The sequence below is a fragment of the Zonotrichia albicollis genome, chromosome 1 (assembly GCF_047830755.1).
Source record: "Zonotrichia albicollis isolate bZonAlb1 chromosome 1, bZonAlb1.hap1, whole genome shotgun sequence".
NCBI classification, from domain to species: domain Eukaryota; kingdom Metazoa; phylum Chordata; class Aves; order Passeriformes; family Passerellidae; genus Zonotrichia; species Zonotrichia albicollis.
This window is the reverse complement of record NC_133819.1, coordinates 3530652-3551484: the sequence shown is the minus strand read 5'-3', so window position 1 is coordinate 3551484 and position 20833 is coordinate 3530652.

The window sequence follows — 20833 nt, the reverse complement described above, 5'->3', positions numbered from 1 at the left end:
TGAAATAAGCTATTTTCTCCTTATTTGAAACCTTCAAAACAATGCAAGCAATCTGCTTTCACTCTGTATCCTCCACAAGGCCATGGATCACTGATTAATTTCTGTTTCTCATCTTCTAGGACTCAGTTTTGTCTCTTATCTCACATGTTATTTCCATGCATTGTTATAATGGAAGTTGCTATCAAGACTTTTTTGCTGTAACTTAAATTTTAAAGATAGTTCACAAGAAGTTAAGCAAAATTAGAGTTTTTCACCCTGTGCCAGTCCTAGTAATAATTAAAGAAGAAAAATGGTGTGGCCCCTGAAAAGCAAAGGTTTTCTTCTTAAGCTTGTTTTCTTGAGCCCCTGCAGAAGAGATCTGCTGTGCTGATGTGGATTTGCCACATAGCAAGGAAGGCCTATGGTATATTTTTCATGGTGTGTTGTTGCTCTAAAGAAGTTGTATATGGTATTTAACCTCTCTGAATACAGGTTTTGCTGCAGGCCATGGCCTGTTGTGGTCAGTGGCAGAAAAACCCACCATGAATCTGCAATTTCAGTCTGTGAACTGCTGCCCTGGGAAGGAGCATGGTTGGAGAGCAATTTTAGGTTTGAATCAAAGGCCCAGGGCCAAAATCTTCACAACATGGACAGGGTGAAGCTGAATTCCTTGGAAGAAATTGCTGTGTAATGCCCCCAGTCATCATTATTCTAATTTCTAGAGAACTGGTTACAGCATCACAAATGTACCATGAAAAAGGCAGTCTCACAGCCTCAGCTCTTTTCACCACCAAAAATGCTTTTTCTCCATTATTCCTTCACAGTGCATCACCATTGTTTTCTTCTCCTGGAACATTTCCATTTATTGTCCTGGGAAGGTCTGTGCTGGCAAATAATATCATGGAAGAGTCCTGAATTATTATCCTCACATTCTGTAAATTCTCAGTTTCCACAGGATTTTTGCTTATTCACATGTGGGTAAAAAGGTTCAGAGCTAGGCCCAGGACAGTTAAACATCACATTTTCAGGTGGTGAAGGAAAAATGCAGCTGGAAACTGTAAGTTCACCAAGTTTATATCTAGCCGATTATTTGATTCTAATTTTAACATGTGGTAAGAAGAGGGGGAAAAAAGCGCGGATATTTTGAGTTCCCTGTGTTTTTGTTCTCATGAATAGCTGGCATATTGCTTTGCCAAGTGGCACTGTGGATCCATGATGGAAAAGGTTATGCAGAACCCCTCATTTCTCTTCAGAATAGATGCAGAGGAGAGCTGGATTTAAAGATGATGCAAGGCAGACCTTGGGCACTGAGGCTTATCATGTTTGTCCAATTATGAAAGTTGCTAAGTGTTCAGGAAATATCATAATCCTAAAATACAGGCAGGCAACCCACAGAACGATGTTTTCAAGTGTTTAATATTAAATCTGACATGTCATGGTTGGAAAAAGTTATTGTGAACTACAGAATTCTAGATGTAAAACTTCTACATGGAGATAGGAATGAAGCCAGAGAAACAGCGAAGGTTATGAAAAGGCTAAAATTGATGAAGAAAAAAATTTTATAAATAATCTAATGAAGCAATAGTGGAGTGGCTTAAGAATAATCTTAAAATAATGAGACAGTGCAACAGAGAATAAGAGACCCAGTGCTATTAATGCAAAGGAGTTGGAACTGGATGATCTTTAATGTCCCTTCCAACCCAAACGATTCTAGGATGCTGTGAACATCACCAGGAGGATAACACAACATGAAAAAAAAAAAAGTAATTTAAGCTTAATTTAAGCTTTAAGCTGTTTATGCAATAAACAGCTTTATAATCATGACACCTGTCAGATCCTAGACCATTTTTCCAAGGGTAGTAAATAACTCTCCACAATGAAGAGATCTAAATTCAAGCTGGAGAGAGAAATATAAAAATACTCTGATAAAAAGGAATATAAAAATAAGCAAATGTACAATTTATATATAAATGTTACAACTGAAAGACAATCGATACATAAAAACTTCAATTAAAAGTCACCCATAATGGTTTGAACTGAATGCATTTCCATTTTCAGTGTTTGCATCCAGGAATTATTTTGGAGAAGTTTCTTGGAACGAGAAATAAACTGAACCTTTCATATGACTCTTTAGTTTTGTATATAATTGGAATTGTCCACAGTATTTGGCTGTTGAACAAATCCTAATTTATACTGATTTCACTTTCCTTGGAAGATCTCCAAACCTTCTGCTTAAATAACTGCAACCAACAACCCTCAAAATATTTGGTATTTTTCTTCTACATGTGTTTTTTTTCCAGCTGTTACTTGAAACTGACTTGTCAAGGAATATTTTGGGTTGGAGACAGCGAAATTGAAACCAGGTTGTCTAGAAATATGTGATGGGTTTCACCTAAGAGATTAAGACATGTAGATATTGAGGTGTTTACATGGAATTGTGTCCCAGTTCCCACTGCAATCTGTGGAAGTAATCAGTGGAGAATAATTAAAGTGATCAAATGTGTGCATTTTCCTCAATGCAGTCTTCAAAACTCCCTAAGCTCCCGCAGTTTTACCCCTTGATTGAGTTGTCTAAAGATGGGGTCTTGTGCCATTTGGGGGAAACCTATATGGGAAAAGGTGAACATTATGCAGGATCTACAAATTTATGGACTAGCAACAGATTATCAGATGGGTAATGGAATCCCAAATAAAATAAATTCCCCTTGACACAAAAATATGGTGCCTTGATACCTATATTTAAATATATGAATTAAATCTCAGATCTCAACATATAAAGATCATAGGCACTTTGTTTACATGTAGATATGAACACTGAGACTTTGATTTTTTGAGCTGAATGCCACCAAAAATCATCATTAATAAAAAATAAATAAGGCTATAAATCATGGTGTTCCTAACAAGTGCCTGCATTTTCACACAGGTAATGAGTTTTTCAGCATGTGGGTTTGTTTCTTTTGGCAGAATTCATGGATTGTTTAGTTTAAGATGTGAACATTTTATAATTTCCTAGCTGATCTTGGAAGAGAGATTATAGAACTTCTAATAACAGGAAAATAAAATACTTCAGAAAAAAAAAATAACATAGAGAATACCATATTTCAATCATGATGCTGCACTTTTTGGTTTTACCCCCAAGTATTATCTCATGTGAAATCTGAGGGTGCATCTCATGAAGTGAGGCTGTGAGAAAACAAATTACCTGGGCTTCTGGAATTTACTGACCCTTTGAAATGTGTAGCCAAAGAAAACACTGAGATTTGTCTTGTTGATCTTATTGTCACAGAGATTTGAGCCATCATCCCTCGTGGAGCAGGGATGGACCAGATCCCCTCCAGAGGTCCCTTCCAGCATCAACCACTCTGGCATTCTGTGAACAAGCAGAGTGTAAAACAATAAAATTGTTCAGAGCATTTAAAAAGAATAAATTTTTTGGTGTATAAAACATAACTTAGGAAAAAGTCTAAGATAAGATCACGAGAAAATGGAACAAATAGATGAAGACGTTTGTTCTTATTGCCTGCTCAGATTTTTCTAGCAGCTTGTAAGTACTAATTGAAAAGAAGATAATGAAAGTCCCTGAGAATGAAAATGATTTTTCAATCATTTGAATCATACAAATGATGGAATGATTTTTCATGTGATAGGAAAGGAATGAGATGAGGCATCAGAGGAGGGAGACCACAAATCAGTAACTCCCAGTTAAGACTCATGGAGTGTGATGGTGTTCACAGGGGTTTTCAGATGAGGGAAGAGATAAGAATGTTGACTCCATGTTTCAGAAGGCTGATTTATTATTTTATGATATATATTATATTAAAATTATACTAAAATAACAGAAGAAAAGGTTTCATCAGAAGGCTAGTTAAGCTAAGAATAGAAAGGAAAGAATGATGACAAAGGTTTGTGGCTTGGGCCCTGTGTCCAAGCCAGCTGGGCTGTGATTGGCCATTAATTACAAACATCCAACATGGGCCAATCACAGATGCACCTGTTGCATTCCACAGCAGCAGATAATCAATGTTTACATTTTGTTCCTGAGGCCTCTCAGCTTCTCAGGAGGAAAAATCCTAAGGAAAGGATTTTTCATGAAAGTTGTCTGCAACAATGGAGGATTTTGGATTTGGATGTTCCCAAGGCAAAGTAACCAAAATAACAAGGCAAGGTTGTGTAGCTTAAGATCTGAGATAAAAGAGAGAAGATGATAAGAGCCCAAATGAGATCTGCCCTTCAGTGGATGGGCAGGAAAAACAATATTAAATAAAATATTACATGGAATAAGGTGGGATCACTCAGGACATGAAAGTCTTTCCCAGTAATGCAGAAACCTTGAAAACTGTGGAATTTTGCAGCTCGTATCCAGTTCCTCAAAGGGAGGTGAAGAGAAGCTGCACTGAGCAGGGTGACAGCCCTGGGTGGACAGGTCTGTGTGACACCTGCACAGAGGCAGGAGCTGAAAAAGGAGGCAGAGTTGAGAGGTAGAAGGGGAAACATGAGGTGAGGGATGCTGTGAGTCATTCTGACACACCATTCATTATGTTTCCAAGCTTGGATTGAGATTGTGTTAGTCCTGCATGTTTGTCAAGGTGGAAAGTGCTGGCATGAAACCAGTGTGTGTGTGTGTGTCAAAGAGGCTTCCAAAGGGATTTAGGTGAGGATTCCATCCTCTCCCAGGAACAGTACTGGAAAATTGTGCACTGAGCCTGATGTAAAGCTCAGGATGCATATCAGCTTTAGCCATATGAAGATGAAGGAGCAGCTCTTTAGGGAGAAGTTGGTACTTCCAGGGAATGGTTTGCATCACCTGTCTTGGATGCTGTGCTGGGACAGGGTACATTCCCATCTTTCAGTACCTTCAGGCTATAGAAATATCATCCTTCCACTTCTCCAGGCTGAACAACCCCAATTCTCTCAGCCTCACCCCCAAGAGCGATTATTTATTTTATTTTATTTTATTTTATTTTATTTTATTTTATTTTATTTTATTTTATTTTATTTTATTTTATTTTATTTTATTTTATTTTGTGACACCATTACAATGAGAATTGTGTTTAATATTCTGCTTCACCCCTAACCTTCAGAACTATCACGGAAATCACAATTATGGGAAACGGTGCTGAAGTATCCAAAGTCCTTCCCAGGCTTCATCTCCTTTAACATATGCACAGAAACATGGGACAGATAGAAAGTTTTGTAACCAGACTCCAAGATGGTGTTAGAAACCTCTCAGTTTTCTCCTTTTCACCTCTGTAAATTGGATATACAAGTGCTCTTGGGTAAGACTTCCCTGTCTGCCACTAATAGGAAGCACATGTGCAGAGAATACAGTGGAGAAACAGTTCAAGAACATGTTATTCTAGGAGAAACATTATTTATGTGATCCTGCCAAAGATATCAAGGCTTTTGGTTACTGGCTATGTATGTGCTCACTGGACAATTCACCACCCACCCCTGTGCAGGCAAAATTTCCTGCAAAATATCTTTATCATTTAGGATTCTGAATTAGGGCTTATTGCCCCTTTCTTTCACAAATTGTATGGTTATAGTAACTCACTCAAAGTGTTTATTCTAGAAAAGTCAATGCAAATTAATCTTTAGAAGACCAAAATCTGAAGCTCAGCTACACTGTGAGACCCTGAGCCCCAGCCCCTCAAGAGCTCTGATTCCTGTCCTTAGTGTGAGTGAGAGCAGTAATTGCAGAGTTTTGGAGTTTTTCTGAGGACATGGAAGGACAGAAGTGTGAGCCTTGGACCCCAGGCAATCCTGAGCCACTCTCCAGACCATGCAGGCACAGAGCAGCAAGTCACAGAAGTAATTTCACCATTGCTTGTTATTGAACTTTTGTTTGTAACTATAGCTTTTGGCATAAAGATTGATAAATAAAACTTTGGGAAGTCTTGTGGGAGTTAAAAGTGTTGATAATCCTTCAGGAACCAAGGAATCCAGCTGCCTGTGAGCTGCTGGCCACCTTGCAGAGGGTATGAAGGGCTGAGGTGGAATTCCTTTGGTTTTCCCATTGTGGGAGTATTGCATCTGAGTGCAAAAGGGTCAGGAGATAAGGGCAGACAGGGAGCATAAAAACATTGGGAACCCCAGAGCTGGATAAACAAAGTGCATCTTCAAAACCCAAGGCAATAAATAAAACAGCAGGAACCTTCCACAGAAAAAGTTATAGACATGGACACAGGGAACAGAGAAATTGTTTAGTTTAATCTCAGTAGATATTGGACAGAATTGAAAAGGCCTCCAGAACTGAAGTGCATAAAACAAAAAGCCAGGTTGGTCTTGTGCTGAAATAACAAGGATTATATTTTAAAAATTGGAAAGACTGAACAGAAGTTTTCAATGAGCCAACAGCAGTGCAGTTGTCTGTTCTGCTGATGAGAAAATGAAAGACCCTTCATCAAGAACAGATAATTGTGTGGTCAGCAGAAGAGACCCTTTTGGAAGTGGTTTGTCCTGTCAACCAATGATCTTATTTTATCATATCTTAAATATTTGTCGTGTTATCAAGTGTTCCAGGGACCTTTCAAGTTCAGGAACTTGATCTTTCAAGTTCCTGGGCTTCAGGAAAGCACTGAAGAGAGGAAAAACTAAAGTTAATGTTACTTCAGTGCTGTCTAATGGTTAGGAACCATCCCATGAGAAAACTCTGTGAGTTCAGTTTTCTGGTATCACAAGAAAGACAAGTTAGTAAATAATCAATAGGAAAGGAAGGATTAATTATTCACAGTTAGATCAAAGTTGTTTTAATAAAGTCAAACTGAGGCTAAAATGTCTGGGAGAAAAGACTGCAAGTTCTGTGTGTGGGAGGAGATAAATGTATCTGGCAAGAGGCAAATGAGGCACTGATAACTTTCTCAATGGCAACTATTGCAAAATAAAAACCAGTGGAACTTTTGGAGGCACATGGAGAACATTCAGCAGAAGGTGGGAAGTGACCTTGCCTCTATAAACTGCTCCATTTAAAACTTGTTAAATGATGTGTCCAGTCATCTAAACAATGGAGAGAGTTCAAAGGAGAGCTGCAAACACAATCCAGGGCAGGAAAGCAAATCTTTCACTGCAGAGCCTAAGAGGCTTAAATTTCTTATCAAAAGGCCAAGGAACAACGTCATCCCATGAAAACAACTGCTGCTTCACCGCCTTAATGGCTCTACCTGGAACTGCCATCCCCATCTCTTTGAGAAGGCTGGAAAATGTTGTAGCCTGCTTTACATGTGGCTTTCCAGCAGGTTAAAATAGAAAATGAAAACAAACACTGCCACGTTAACACCTTGAAGAATTTGAATTCAACTATATTTTGGGGTAGGGTGAGGCATCAGAAGTTTCCATCCAAATCTTGCATGGTATTCCATCCAAATCCACATGGCAGGAGATATTCTAGAGATGTTCTAACAACCCACCTTACTTCTTTCTGTGACCACAATATAGCCCTGACATCCCTGCTTTTTAGGAGTGGGAGATATCAAATGTAAACAAAATATTTCAAACTGCCAATCCACTGGAAAATCTGAAATAAACCTGCATTTAGTTGGTGTAATTTTATTCAACATGCATATTTGCTCTTCATTTCAGTCCCATTTCGGATTACTCACATTGCACAGAGTGTTAAAAAGACTGGGGGTTACATTTGGTAAAACTATTATTTTAAATAACTTAAATCAGAGTCCTAGTTTTGCCAGCTGGGTGAGAGGGAATGCTCTTTTCAGCCATTGCAATTCCTTGGCCATGAAAGCCAAAATTTATAACAATTTGATGGCCTCTACATGATTTCAGAGTGAGGGAGACCCAAGCCATGGCTGGTCTTTTACCTCTGTGGCATTACAGGGACTGCAGCCTGGAAGGTGGTTTGGTATTCCCAGAGGGCCAGTCCCTGATTTTGAAAGCAGCTATTTAGGAAGCCCAGCTGAGCTCAGTTATTGTTCAAATCTCAGACAATTTGTGCAACAAAGTCAGCCAAAACTCCTGCATGTGCAGAGAACAATGTCCAGCTGTTCCTTTTTTATTTCCCTTGAGCTTCCCTCTCTCTGATAAATTGACATTTTCCCTTCCACCATAATCCAAGCATAATTCTCATCTGAAACATACACAGCTGAGCCAAACTTTGCAATAACAATTTGTTCAGTTATTAGCTTTCCACCATTAGTCTGAATCAATGGTGGTGGATAATCAAAGGAAACAGGATTACACCCTAATCCAGATCTGCAGCTGCTTTGCTAATAGAAATGTCACTTCTCTGTGCCAGTGGCAACTGTCCCTGATTTTAAGGAGTCCAGCTGTGCCTTGAGAAGCTTGGGAGGATCTGAATTCCAGGACAGCTGAAGCCCCCATAGGTGCTCTTTACATTCATGCTGTAAATGTCCTTGCTCAAACCTGCCAAATCCTGTTATTTTTCTTGTCTTCCAGACCAGGGAAAATCATCTAGACTCACTCTTCTTTTCCTCCCACATCCAGTAATCCAGTTATTATGAAAAAGTGAGTTAATTGCAAGGACGGACTTAATTTATGGAACACTCTTGAGCCCCTATTGCTCTCCAGCTGAGCAGAGACACATCCTTCCAGGCCCCACACCTTTCCCAGTGCCAATTCAAAAATCCCTGCTCATTACACCTTTTTCCATCATAGATGTTTCATTCACCCACAAGCTGGAGCAGTTTAGGGGACAAAAATCTGAAGGTTTACCTTGGGAATCCCTTGGAGCTGAAGTCCACCCTGAGGGGTTCTGCTGGATGCCATCGCACTAAGGGGCTTCTCCCCTCACTTTCAGGCCAGCTGAAGGGTCTGGGGAGGAGATTCTCATCTCCTCTCCTTCCCTCCAAAGGCAAAAAAGAGATGCAGGGCCACTAAAATTGAAGAAAGTCACCCACCCTCTAATTCCATGGTTTTGGGATCCAGCTGTCATGTGAGTGAACTCTTCCTCTCTCACAGGAAGGGAAAATGAATGCTGACTCAATTTGTAACCTTTTCTCCTTGCCCTGGAGCTGGTGGATACACTATCCCACATGATGGGAGAAATCTGGTTGGGGTGAGAGCTGTGGGAGGGAAATGACTGCTGTTTGAGTCAAACCAGGCAACTGACTGTTTTTTCCTGTTTCTTCCTTGTCTAGGTCTTTGCCATTGAGTGCCATCCTGCCTTCCATTTTCTCCACCCTTCCTGAAGACACACAAGTCCTCCTACCACGTAATCCATGGGATAAAGTGGCAATGCAGAGCAGGAATGAGTTCTAAAGCTCACAAACTCCTGCAAGTCTCTCAAAAGCAGCCAATTGAGGCCATTTTTCCTCTTCACTGGTATTCAGAGCTCAAATTCCTATGCCGAGTTGATTGTCCTTGGGCATTGCCTTGTGAGCCTTGTTTCTCAGAATCCCTTATTTTAAATCAATCTTATGGCAATTGGCAAAGTTTTTCTTTTTATTTCTAATTATTTTTCTGGGAGTTGGACAGATCACTGCAATCCTTACGTGCTGTTAACAGCAATGAGCACAGACAAAGCATTTGAACTACTCATGGATATCCTGACAGCCCCACTGGAAGAAAAAGCTTGGAAAACTGTCATATAAAAACACACACACACATTTCTACAGCAGAACATAAACACTGAGTGTGGAATTACTGAGAGCTCTGCAAACCCTGGTGGGGGGTGTAATTATCCCAGCCTTCAGTGGCTGAAGGGAATGAATGCACAAATTGAGGGTGTGACCCGGCTCTCTCCGTGCCACATTGGCCATCGTGGGCTCCTCTCTGACTGGCTTTTCCCATTTGTTAAAGAAAGGTTTCTCCCTAGCTGGCTGAGACACAGCACCACACCATGTGCACATCCAAAACCTATTTCTGTCCCAACCAAAGGGTTTATTTTAAGTTGCTGCCTTGTGGGCACTTTTGAGTTCCCCGGGACACAGACCCTGACCCCAGTTTACCCATGGGATGGGGACTGCAGTGCAGGGGTGGCACAAACAGGTCTTAAACCTCCCCAGCAATCTCTACAAAATCTCATTTTATGGCAGCACCACTGTTTTATGCCCTGCTGCAGCATCAGTGTGAACACACTCAAGGATGTGTCACACCCTTACAGAGCTACCTCACCCTTACAGAGCACAGATCCATAAGCACTTTACACTGGAGTCTTATTTCCTTATGACATCAGGAAGGGATGGAAAAATAAGAAAAAAAATTTAATAGGGACCATTTGGTACTGCTCAGATGGGAATGGAGTCACACAACCACAAAACTGAGAGATGTCTTTAAAAAGGCCAAATGTTTTAAAGCTTACTGTATCTCAGCTTCGCTTCTCTTATGGAAAGCTGGGACCACATATAATTTTTTTCTTCTTTTTCTTTGTCTTTTTTTTCTTATTTTGTTTTGTTTTTAGCTGTGCATCTCTGTTTTTTGGCAAACATTCTATGCTCCATGGTGCTGCACATTGATGCTTTTCTACAAGGAAGGAAAATGGTGCTTCCTATAAATATACATTTTTTTGGTGAATTTATTCAGAATTTATTCAGAATTACTTCTGCAAGGAATAAATAATCCATTCTAAGTTGTAGCTGAAGGAATAATTAATCCATTCCCCACTTGTTCCTGAAGAAATGGGGTAGGTCTTGCTAATAATTTGTGTCACAAACAAGCATTGTAGTTTTGTGCATCAGAGTTCACTTTGAGGTAAAGATCTGGTCAGTGTGGTTGATGGTGTCTCTGAGCATCCAAAGTGGATTTATAAACAGAGTCACATGCCAAAAGTGCCTTTCTTTCCACTGACTTCCAGGGAAACAAGTAAAATTAACAAAATAGGAATAGTCTTGTGTTAGATGGGGTGAATGCCACTATTTCTAAAGACTTTCTCTTTTTTTAAGTGATTTTCAATGGTTATCTCTTGGTCTTGGTCAAGCTTTGAGTTTTCTGCTCCTGTAAGCAAAGGGGAATGAAAGCAGCCAGGATTAGGAATTTGCAGTAAGCTGGAAAAATACAGCTAAGAGATAATTGTCAATCATTCATCAAAACTGAGGAAGTGATGGAGGTAGAGGTTTTGCTGGGATCTTGTTCTGTTGTGGTATTTCCCATTGGTTTATGCCTGGAGTGATAGAGCAATGAGCAGGAGTAAAAGTCACAAGCATTATAACTCCATGAGTTAAATGGGGCAGCTGTACTCTGGAACCACAAGGTTAGAATTAAAATGAACCTTGAGGATTATAAAACTGGTCTGAAGTACAAAGGAAGTTCTCTGTAGAGAAAATTCAGTGTTCTATAATCATAAATCATCAGATAAAGAACTACATTAACAGGAGACAAGAGAACCAAAAGAGGAAAGTTTGCAAGAAAATGAATTGATCAGTCTATAATAAAAACGATGGAGAACCTTTAAAAATCTTTCAAATTTTCCAATACCCATGTGGTTTAGCTTTTTTTACAAGGGAGATTTGAAAAATTTAGATGTAAACACTGGAATCAAACATCTAAAAGAGTGCAGGAATCTCCCTCCTGGAGGAAGGTCTTTGGGACAGCCCAGAGGAGCTGCTGTCAGAGGGATTAAGTGAAATGAAAATTCAGGGAAGACTCAGGAGCTCCCAAGGATGATCCATTCACTACCATTTTCTGGCGCAGCTTTCTGTAAGAGATACAAGTGCTCTGCCTATGGTGATTTTGTTTGATTGCCTCATTTCTGCAGCCTGTACCAAATGCTGAATTCCTTTGCTGCTGCAATGTGATCTCACAGATCTGACAATTCCAGCTGACACTTCGCAGGCTGTGGCTGTGTGGTAAACCTGACAAAGTTCACCTCAAGGCTTTTTTCTGCTTGGGAAATAGGTCACAAGTTTCACCTCGAGGTCTCCCTTTTATTTTCCCTATCAGTTCAGCATCCAGTGCCCTATAACACTTGGCAGTTAAAAGAAATTCATTATTCTGAAGAAGTCTGTGATGTTGAATCAGCACCTCGGACTGTGCCAAAGACAAGCTGTGAGCCTGAGCAGTGGAGCCACAGGGAAACAGAGCACAGAGCACACACAGTGATCAAATCTGGTGACAAAACCCATGGAAATCACATAAAAACCCTCCCTGGAAACAACCAAATCATCAGCATTGCTCTCATGGAGATTTGCTGCTTAAGGCAGCAGCAGCAGCAGCTTGGACTGTGCTTTAAACACCAGGCAAACTCTGATCCACACTGAAAATATTCCTATAGCAATAACAATGGTTTATTCACCTCCTGTGTTTGTGATGAACTACCAAGGCTTTCATTAGCACAGTCACTGGTGTGTCATGCCTCGTATTCCTGGCAGACTTATTATTTTATGTAACACAATGTGCGGGGCAAAAACAAAAAGGAAAAAAAAATTGGTCAACCTCCCAGCGATGAACTGGGCACAGGAAATTCAAAAGGACAATTGTTGCTAAATATGTACACTAAGAGAAATGAATAATGTTTGGAGTTCGGCCCTCAATGTGGTGGCATTTTCTGAGATTGAGAAATTAATATTTCACAAGAGAGCTGGGTTTAAATAAAAAGTATTTGAGATAGTTTGTTTGGAGAAAGACATGAGATTTTCTTCTCTTTTATGGTAAGTGTTCATACCCCCTTTCTCACAAAAATGGCTTTCTTACCTCAGAATACATTGATGTTTGTTTGGTTAATATCTATTACAGATAAGAGAAGGGCAATTATTGATATATTTATGCTGCTGGAAGTTTGCTGCTGCTATCAGAAGAGTGTGTGGCTTCTCTCTCCAGCATAAGCTTGGGGAGAAAAATGCCCAGTTTGGAAGAATTTGTCTGAATTTCGCCTTCTGATAGAAGATACTCCTGATGAAAGATAAACTTTCTGTTCCTTTTCATGCTGTGTGTCAGAGAACAGGCAGTGGTGAAGACTTCATGGTCCCCAATGCTGCATCTGGAGAGATGCTGCTGTCAAACTTGGTGGCACAAGGAAATCAAAAGGAAAAAGAACTCTGCTTCCTGATTCAGGCTGCTTTAGCAGTTCTCTGGGAAATTCCCTTTTGTGTCTGGGTTGGAAGATAATCATCTTTATTATTTCACATCCCAGAAGTGTCAGAAAAAGGGTAATAGCTGTGCTGTCACTGTTTGGCAGCTGTGCAGCTCTCATGACCAGAGAATCAGGATTTCCAGAGAAGGGTGAGTGCAGACTCTGGAGCTGGGCAGCCCAGGCAGCCTAAAAAGTTGGTTAAATGGAGGTAGTGCAGTGTAAATGTCTGAAATCCAGGGCTGTGATCGTGCTCTGAAAATGCTCACAATGAGAATTTGTTGAGGGGCAGGCAAACAACATCAGAGCAGCTGCAGCTGTTTTCATGGTAGGCACCTACAGCTGGGGACAAAATGCCACCCGTGTGGCTTTGTTGTTTTTGTGATGAAAATCTCTGCTGTGCTGATGAATTTCTCACTGCATTATAGCTGTTTTTTGGAAGTCCAGCGGGGTCTTCTGTTCTCAGAGGAGAAAACAACATCAAATTGGAAGAAAAGTCTCTGAGGACATTCAAGAATGATTTTCTTTTCAAATGCCTTCAAAATCTCCTTCAAGAGAAAACAAATCATCTTTTCTATCAGTCTGGGCTAAATGGTCAGTGATGTAAGTATCAGCCTCTACTGATACTGAATTTCTTTTAATTCAATTGTACAAACACAGATTTTGCTCCATTTTATATTCACTAATAAGCTTTTCTCTTCTATTGTTTTATTATGGTCTGGAGGGCAAAAATAAAAAAACAAAAAAGGAAAGAAAATGATGATCAGAAACAGGGAATTGCTGTAGCAAGGAGGCTCCACATGTAATGAAAAGTTTTTAAAAAATCCATCAAATGATGATTATGTTATCTAGATGAACATGGATGAATGTACAGACACTTTTTGTAGATAAGAAATAAAAAAAACTTGATCAGTCTTCAGAACCTGCTTTGATTTCACTGAATCATGAAGTACCTAAATGAAAATTCACCATGAGAACTTTATGCATTTGGATTTTGCTTATTAGAGGGTGACAGCCCATCTTGCCTCCCAAAAGAGCAGGTGACTCGTGTGGTGGGTAAATAACTGCTGATGCCCCCAGAGGAGTGTGTGAGAACCCAAGTCCAGTTCCACAAAGGGATTTTGATGTGCAGCCCCATGGGGGTATTGCTGGCTCTGAGTTTTTCATACAGGGTATGGTGTTCCACTGTGGGGAACTGCAGAGAGAGTTCTCTTAAAATGGGTGGTTGGGAATGAAATTAGGCCAAACTAGGGATGAAAGTGCTGATCTGAGAACTGTTTATTGGTAATGGAAATGAGAAGGAAAAGGAGTCACCCCCCAAAAAAATGAGGGTAGAAGAGACAGAAAAGAAGGAAAGAGAATGGAGAAGGAGTGGAGGAGAGGAGATGTTGCAGTCTGGCTCTGCGACCCCAAAAATAGATTGACAGGAACTATGAAATTGCCTGAAAAATAAAGAGCTTTACTAGCAAAATAACAAATGCAGAAACTGCATCACCTGAGGGCTACGATCCAAAGACAAGGGGCATGGTGAATGTAACAATTTATAGGGGTATTCTGAGGGCAAGGGTCCAATCACAGACACAAACTAAGAACATGACCTTATGTATGGCAGATCACCAACAAACTGAGAACAAGAACCAGAAACACGACCTATTCTAGAATAATCCCATTAACATACCAACTCCTATGACCACGCTCTTCTCGCCACGACCTGACCTGTCACAATAGGACACGAAATGAATGATAAGGGCACTGAAACTTGCAAGGTAAAAAAGAGGGAAGTTTATTGCTTGACCTCGATATATACAGAATTCTAAAAGTGACCCTGGATTGGAAGATGAAATTGCTACCAATTGTTGGTCAAATCAACAGTCCATCCAATTTCTCTACCTCCAGAAAGGAATGCAAAACAATCATTATTTACATAAAAGTGCATGAGAAACTCCATTACAAAACTGTAAACATCAGAAGGATTAGAAGAACTTAGAAGAACAGGGCAACACTGACAAATATTTCCCTTTCACTGTCCCACTTCCCATGGTCTCAGGTTGATTCCTCCTGTATATGCAACCAAGGCTAAATCACTGTTCATCCCAGCTGGTTGGGTTCCCAAAAGGAGAGAGGGAGAAGACAGAGAGGAAAAGAGGGCATTCCCACCAGCTGATCAGGGAAGAGCTGTGGGTGTCCAGGTGGCCTATGTGGCCTCATGTGTGATGGTGTTCACAGGGGTTCTTGGATGAGGTAAGAGACGAGGATCTGACTCCATGTTTTAGAAAGCTTAATTTATTATTTTGTTATATATATTACATTAAAACTATACTAAAAGGATAGAAGAAGAAAAAGTTTCATCAGAAGGCTAGCTAAGAGTAGAAAAACAAAGAACAACAACAAAAGCTTCTGTCTCAGACAGAGTCCAAGCTAGCTGACTGTGATTGGCCATTAATTAAAAACAACTCTATGAGACCAATCACAAATCCACCTGTTGCATTCCACAGCAGCAGATAACCATTGTTTGCATTTTGTTCTTGAAGCCTCTCAGCTTCTCAAGAGGAAAAATCCTAAAGAAAGGATTTTTCATGAAAAGATGTCTGTGATACTCATGGGCGCTGCTCCTGCGGTGACGGCTGCACATTGGAGCTTGGACAGGAGGTGCAGGACCCTGGACAGAGTCGTCGTGAGGATGGCAGTGATGGGCTGGGTCAGGACCCAGAACATCCCTCTGGCTGTCCTGAGCAGCCAAGACCCCTGCCAGGTGGCTCAGAGACCCTGGCACAGAGCCCAAGATGCCCCTGTGGGTTTCATTATGACCCATGGAGCAAATTACCAACCTTAGATGAAGATCTGCAAGCCATGACAAATTAAGTAGAATGATAATGGATTTATCACAAGGTGAAAAAGTAGATTTTGGGGTTTTTAGAATGGGGATTCAGGGAGGCAAGAAGGAGGGATCTGAGCGTGTCCAGCCTTTCTCCTTCCTCTTCTTGGCCTCCATCTTTTGCTGTGATGTTGGCACTTTTAGATTGGTTTAGAGTAGAAGCTCACTGTCTAACATAGGTGATAGGTAAATAATTGGAAAGTAATTGCGAACATTGTACAGGTAGCTTTTAGTATAAAGACATAACACTGCCCCAGGAGCAGGCAGAGTGCCTTGGACTGTCTTGCTGAGCTGACCCTGGCAGGACAGGAGAAAGAATTTTATAGATAAGGAACAATAAACAACCTTGAGAGCAAGAAATTAAGAGCTCCTTCTTCAAGCGCTGGGCTGGGAAAAGAGACTTTCTGACACATCTCAGGGTCACTCTGAGCAGCTAGAGATCCCAACAGTCTGGGTCGGGGAGGGAGGGTTGAATGCAGGCCAGGTAAGGATGCAGGGGAGAAGTGGCAGGGTGTGGAATCCTCTGAATCTTCCCCCCTGAGGGAAATCCCCAAAGCCTTGCCTTGGAGAGACGGGCCATAGAGTCTTTGCCCACCTGGGTGGACAGAAAGGACTTCCTCATGGTGCTCTACAACACTACTACCAATCTACATCAGATTGCTTTCCCCATTGGCCAGTTGATCCTGCCCACCCCAATTATTCATCCCTCATCATCCTCTACAGATTGCTGCCCTTTGCCCTGCCCTTTGTACCACCTGTGTCCTCCCATACTTAAGCTTGTGTACACCACTGGTCTTTGTCTTTTGTCTCTTGTTCTTTGTTTTTTGTCTCTTGTTCCCCTTCGGCATGCTGAAATAAACCTTGCTTGAATTTGTCGCCCTGATTTTTAAAGATTTTTTAAGCTTTCTGATGTTTTCATTTTTGTAACGAACTTTCTCACACACTTTATATAAATAACTTACTGTTTTGCATTCTTTTATAGAGGAGGAGAAATTCGATGGACTGTTGGTTTGTCCAGTGTCATTGGAGAGGTGGCACTGTCACTCTCCAATCCACTGTCACTTTTGGAAAACTATAAATGTTAAAATCAGAAAATAAACTTCCCTTTTTTCTTCACCTTGAGAGCAGCAGTGTGCACTTGTGTTGTTTCGTGTCCTACAGTGACAGGAACTGACCATATAAAAGGCCCTCCTGCCACTCTTCACTGAGCTTGCCATGGTGACTGTGGTGTGTATGGACTTGACTGCTTTTCCTGAATGCTTACCCAGGAAATGCTCATTGGGAAATAAGATGTAGGTAGCAGCAACCACCATCTAAACCCCATGGTGCTACAGCACGGCATTGGTCAGGGATACAGGGAGGTAGGACAGGCCCGAGGGTGAGGAGCGTCAGCCAGGGTAGGAGAGCCAGGAGGGCAGGGCAAAGGAGGGAGAAAATGGGCCAAAAAACAGCAGCAAGCCCCAGTGACAGCAGAGACCATTGGCCCAGTCCAACCTTTCTTTGCCACCCATTGATGGAACCAAAGACCCATCCTTTGATGCCACCAAAGACCTTTTCATGATCTGGTTGGAGAAGCCCCTCCACAGTGTCTCCTACTGACTGCCCCATGTGAGATGCAGCCAGGCCAAGTCTCCCCAGGGATGAGGCTTCCCCCACTCCTGGCTGCCCCCTGCAAGTGGCACCTGTGCACTCTTTTCCTCTCTTCCTCCCCTCTCATGTCCCTGGCACCCCTGACAGTCAGGGTTGAGTCTGAAAACCAAATTGGATCATCACTAAGGAGCAAATCCAGCTGGGCAGCTCAGGAGAGAATTCTCATCAGCTGGCAGATGGAGCACACGTGGGTGCTGAGACTGGCTGGAGAGGGGGAAGTGTGTGAAATATCCCGTCCTCCCCAGATTTAGGAGTGTTAATCAGGGATTCAGTCTGAAGCCTCTCCCAGTTTGCTCCCACTGACAGGTGTTGGTTGTGATCAGGCAGCTGCTGCAGAGAAATCTCCATGCATCTTTACCTTGTCTCAATTTCCACCCTGTACTTTTTGCATCAGCAGTATGGAGGGGTTCTGCTTCTCTCCAGAAAATGATTTGGGTCCAGGAAGCAACTCCTGAGTGTTGGTGCAAATCTGTTGAAATTTTTAAGTGTTATTCTTACAGGAGACTCCACCTGTGAACTACAACTTTCTGTAAGTTTTCATTCCACCCATCAGTGCTCAAATCCCCCCCATTTCTGAGATGTTTTAGGCAGGATACATGGATTCCCTGGCTCCTCCCTGCTCCATGGCTTTGCTGTCCTCTATGGTGGTGAGAGTGGTGATGGCTCAAGAGGGGTGAAAATCCATGGGCAGAAGTGGGAATTTGTGTTATCTTGGAAACTGGAGGTAAAGAAGCTTCCCTAGAACTGCTGCTTGCCTGCTAAAAGACTTGTCTGGCAGGGTCACAGCAAAACTAATTCTTCTCAAAAAAGAGGAGTAATTGTATTTTGCTGAACTTCCCCTGGATCTTTCAATCATTTGACTGCTGGACTTGCTTTCATTCCTTCTGCCCTTAGACTTTGACTGTTCCTTCACCTAAGAGGGAAATTCCCAGAGATTTCATGTTAGCCAAGACCAAATTTGAAGTTACTGGCATTTGTTTCTTGCTCAAAAAGCAGAGATCCTGCACAATCTGATGGGTGGGATCCCAGAACAAAGCCTATCACTTCAACAAGTACATTTGTTTTCTGAATGAAATGTTAAGGGACATTTGTGCTAAAGCCCTCCAAAATTTGATTTGTTTCACGCAAAAAAGGAGTCAGCCCTGAGATCTTGGCAATGAAAAACCCATTCCTGTGAGCTTGATTTTTCACTCAGCTGTCTCTCGTGTAACTAAATCAAAGAGAGGTTGGGAATACTCTGGTCTAAGTCTAATGTGAAGAAACACCCCTCAGATAAAAAACTCCTTTTTCTTGTTTCCAACAGATCTGTTCTTAATTGCCTGTCCTAAACACTGACTTAGGTTTGGCAATCATCTCCATTTCTAGAAAAATCCCAACTTCACCTTTGTGAAGTAGTGCCGGTGTATCACTTGGAGAGAAATTTAGGTTTCAGGATTTTTAGTATGTTGTAGATGGAAACAAAATAAAAGGCATAAGATGTTGTCCTGAGTTTCTTCTTCATGCTTTTTCTTCCTTCTTCTTGGGTTTGGGTGGCATTTTGTAATTGGGCAGAAAAATCCCCATTGCAGCTCTGTGGGATCAGTTATTGGGTTAAAAGGGAAAATAATCCAGGTGTCAGTTCTTAATTGGATAATTTATTCTTAAAAGACCTTGGAACAAGAGATTGTTGGCCATTTTGTGCCTTCTAATGAAAAGCTACCAAACTCACAGAAGTGAAACTATTTTTCTAATAAAAAATAACAAACACCTGAGTCCAAACATAAAGTACCATCTCAAGTGCCTTCAATGCAAACACAAAAAACCCAACAATACCACCACAACCTTCAAGTGTGATGGATAAGTCAAAACCATGCTGAGAAAAGTTGTCTGCAGAAACCCCAGCTTATCTGATATGTAGAAAATTAGATTTTGCCCTTTTTGGGGGGGCATCTGGTAGTTTTGGGGTCTGAGTGTACTTTTTTTCACTTTACTAAGCTCCAGGGTCTTTGCCATCAGGCTGAGTAACATGGGATGGAGCCTGGTTTTTGGAAAAGTGACATAGTGCCCTGGGCACCAGTTAGATTTGTGTTGTGGCGGACATTTCTGAAGAAGTCCCACTGATGTGTGCTTTCTCTACTCACATTTTCTCTCCCCTTTTTCCCTATTACACTCATAGAGTTATTTAATTTGTCCACAATTCCTTCTATTTGTGCAGAATATTTGTTCTTTTGTTGCCATCCCTTTCTGTTTCCTCACTTGGTGGTTTTTCTATGTAAAGGAAAAGTCTGTCTCTTCTCTTTTATTTGTGTGTATTCCCTGTGGTTGTTCTTAATTTATTTCAGATTTTTTTCCTTTCTGTCTGAAAGACCATTTTGTTGATTTACTGTGGCACCAAGTTCCAAAATATAACAAGACAAGTTGGTAACATTAATGAAAAGACAAATGGAGAGTCCCAGAAAATGCAAGTGTGAGGTGACCAATGGGTTCAACACCAAGATGATGCCCAACCTTCTCCTCTTGAGGTGCATTTAATGTTTGTGTTCCTCACATAAAGGTCTGGCTTTCCTCGGGTCCTGTCTGTGGCTCAGGCCAGTCAGGGATACCAAGAGGAGACTGCAGAAACCAGGGGAGCATTTTGCAATCCTTCCCCAGCCTATTTTCCCACTTTCTGAAAGTTTTCCTTGGAGGGGTTCTTCCTCCCTTATCAGTACTGATACAGAGGTGGCTTGGTCATCCAGTTCCTAATTGTAGGAAGAGGTGAGTAAAGAGGGAGTTTCCTGCGGACAAGGGTGGCTATCTGGGCAGCTCCATCCCACAGAGGCCAGTTTGGGACACATGGAAACTCTTGCAAACCATTCACAGAGCTCTGCTGTCTCACTTCCCTGAGGTGTGTGATGCATGTCCTGCTCGGGTCATGGGCACCCAGGGAAGGAAGGACCAGGGGAGCTGATCACTGGAGATCTTTGTCTCAGATAGTGTTTGCAGTAAATAAAAATTTCCACTGGACAGGATACAACTACAATCAACTGTGTCTTATATTAAAATTCCACTACGTTCCACTATTTGGCTAAATTTGATTTTTGATTTGTCTGTCACTTTGTTCCTCATTGAAGTCCCACTCTTAACTTTTTCCTTTTTCGCATATGCAGTCCTGTTGTGCAAGTGTATCATAAAACAAAAAGGAAATAAAACTGGCTATGTGAAAAATCAGGAACATCTGATGCCTAGAAAGAATAAGAACTTCGGTATGTCAAGCTGCAGACATCTGGGCTTTTATTGAAACTGTTTTCAGCTCTGTCACTGAATCATCTTTTGAAAACAAAATATATTTCAAAACCTCCCTTATTGGCTGTCTAATACTATCCAGGTGTGTG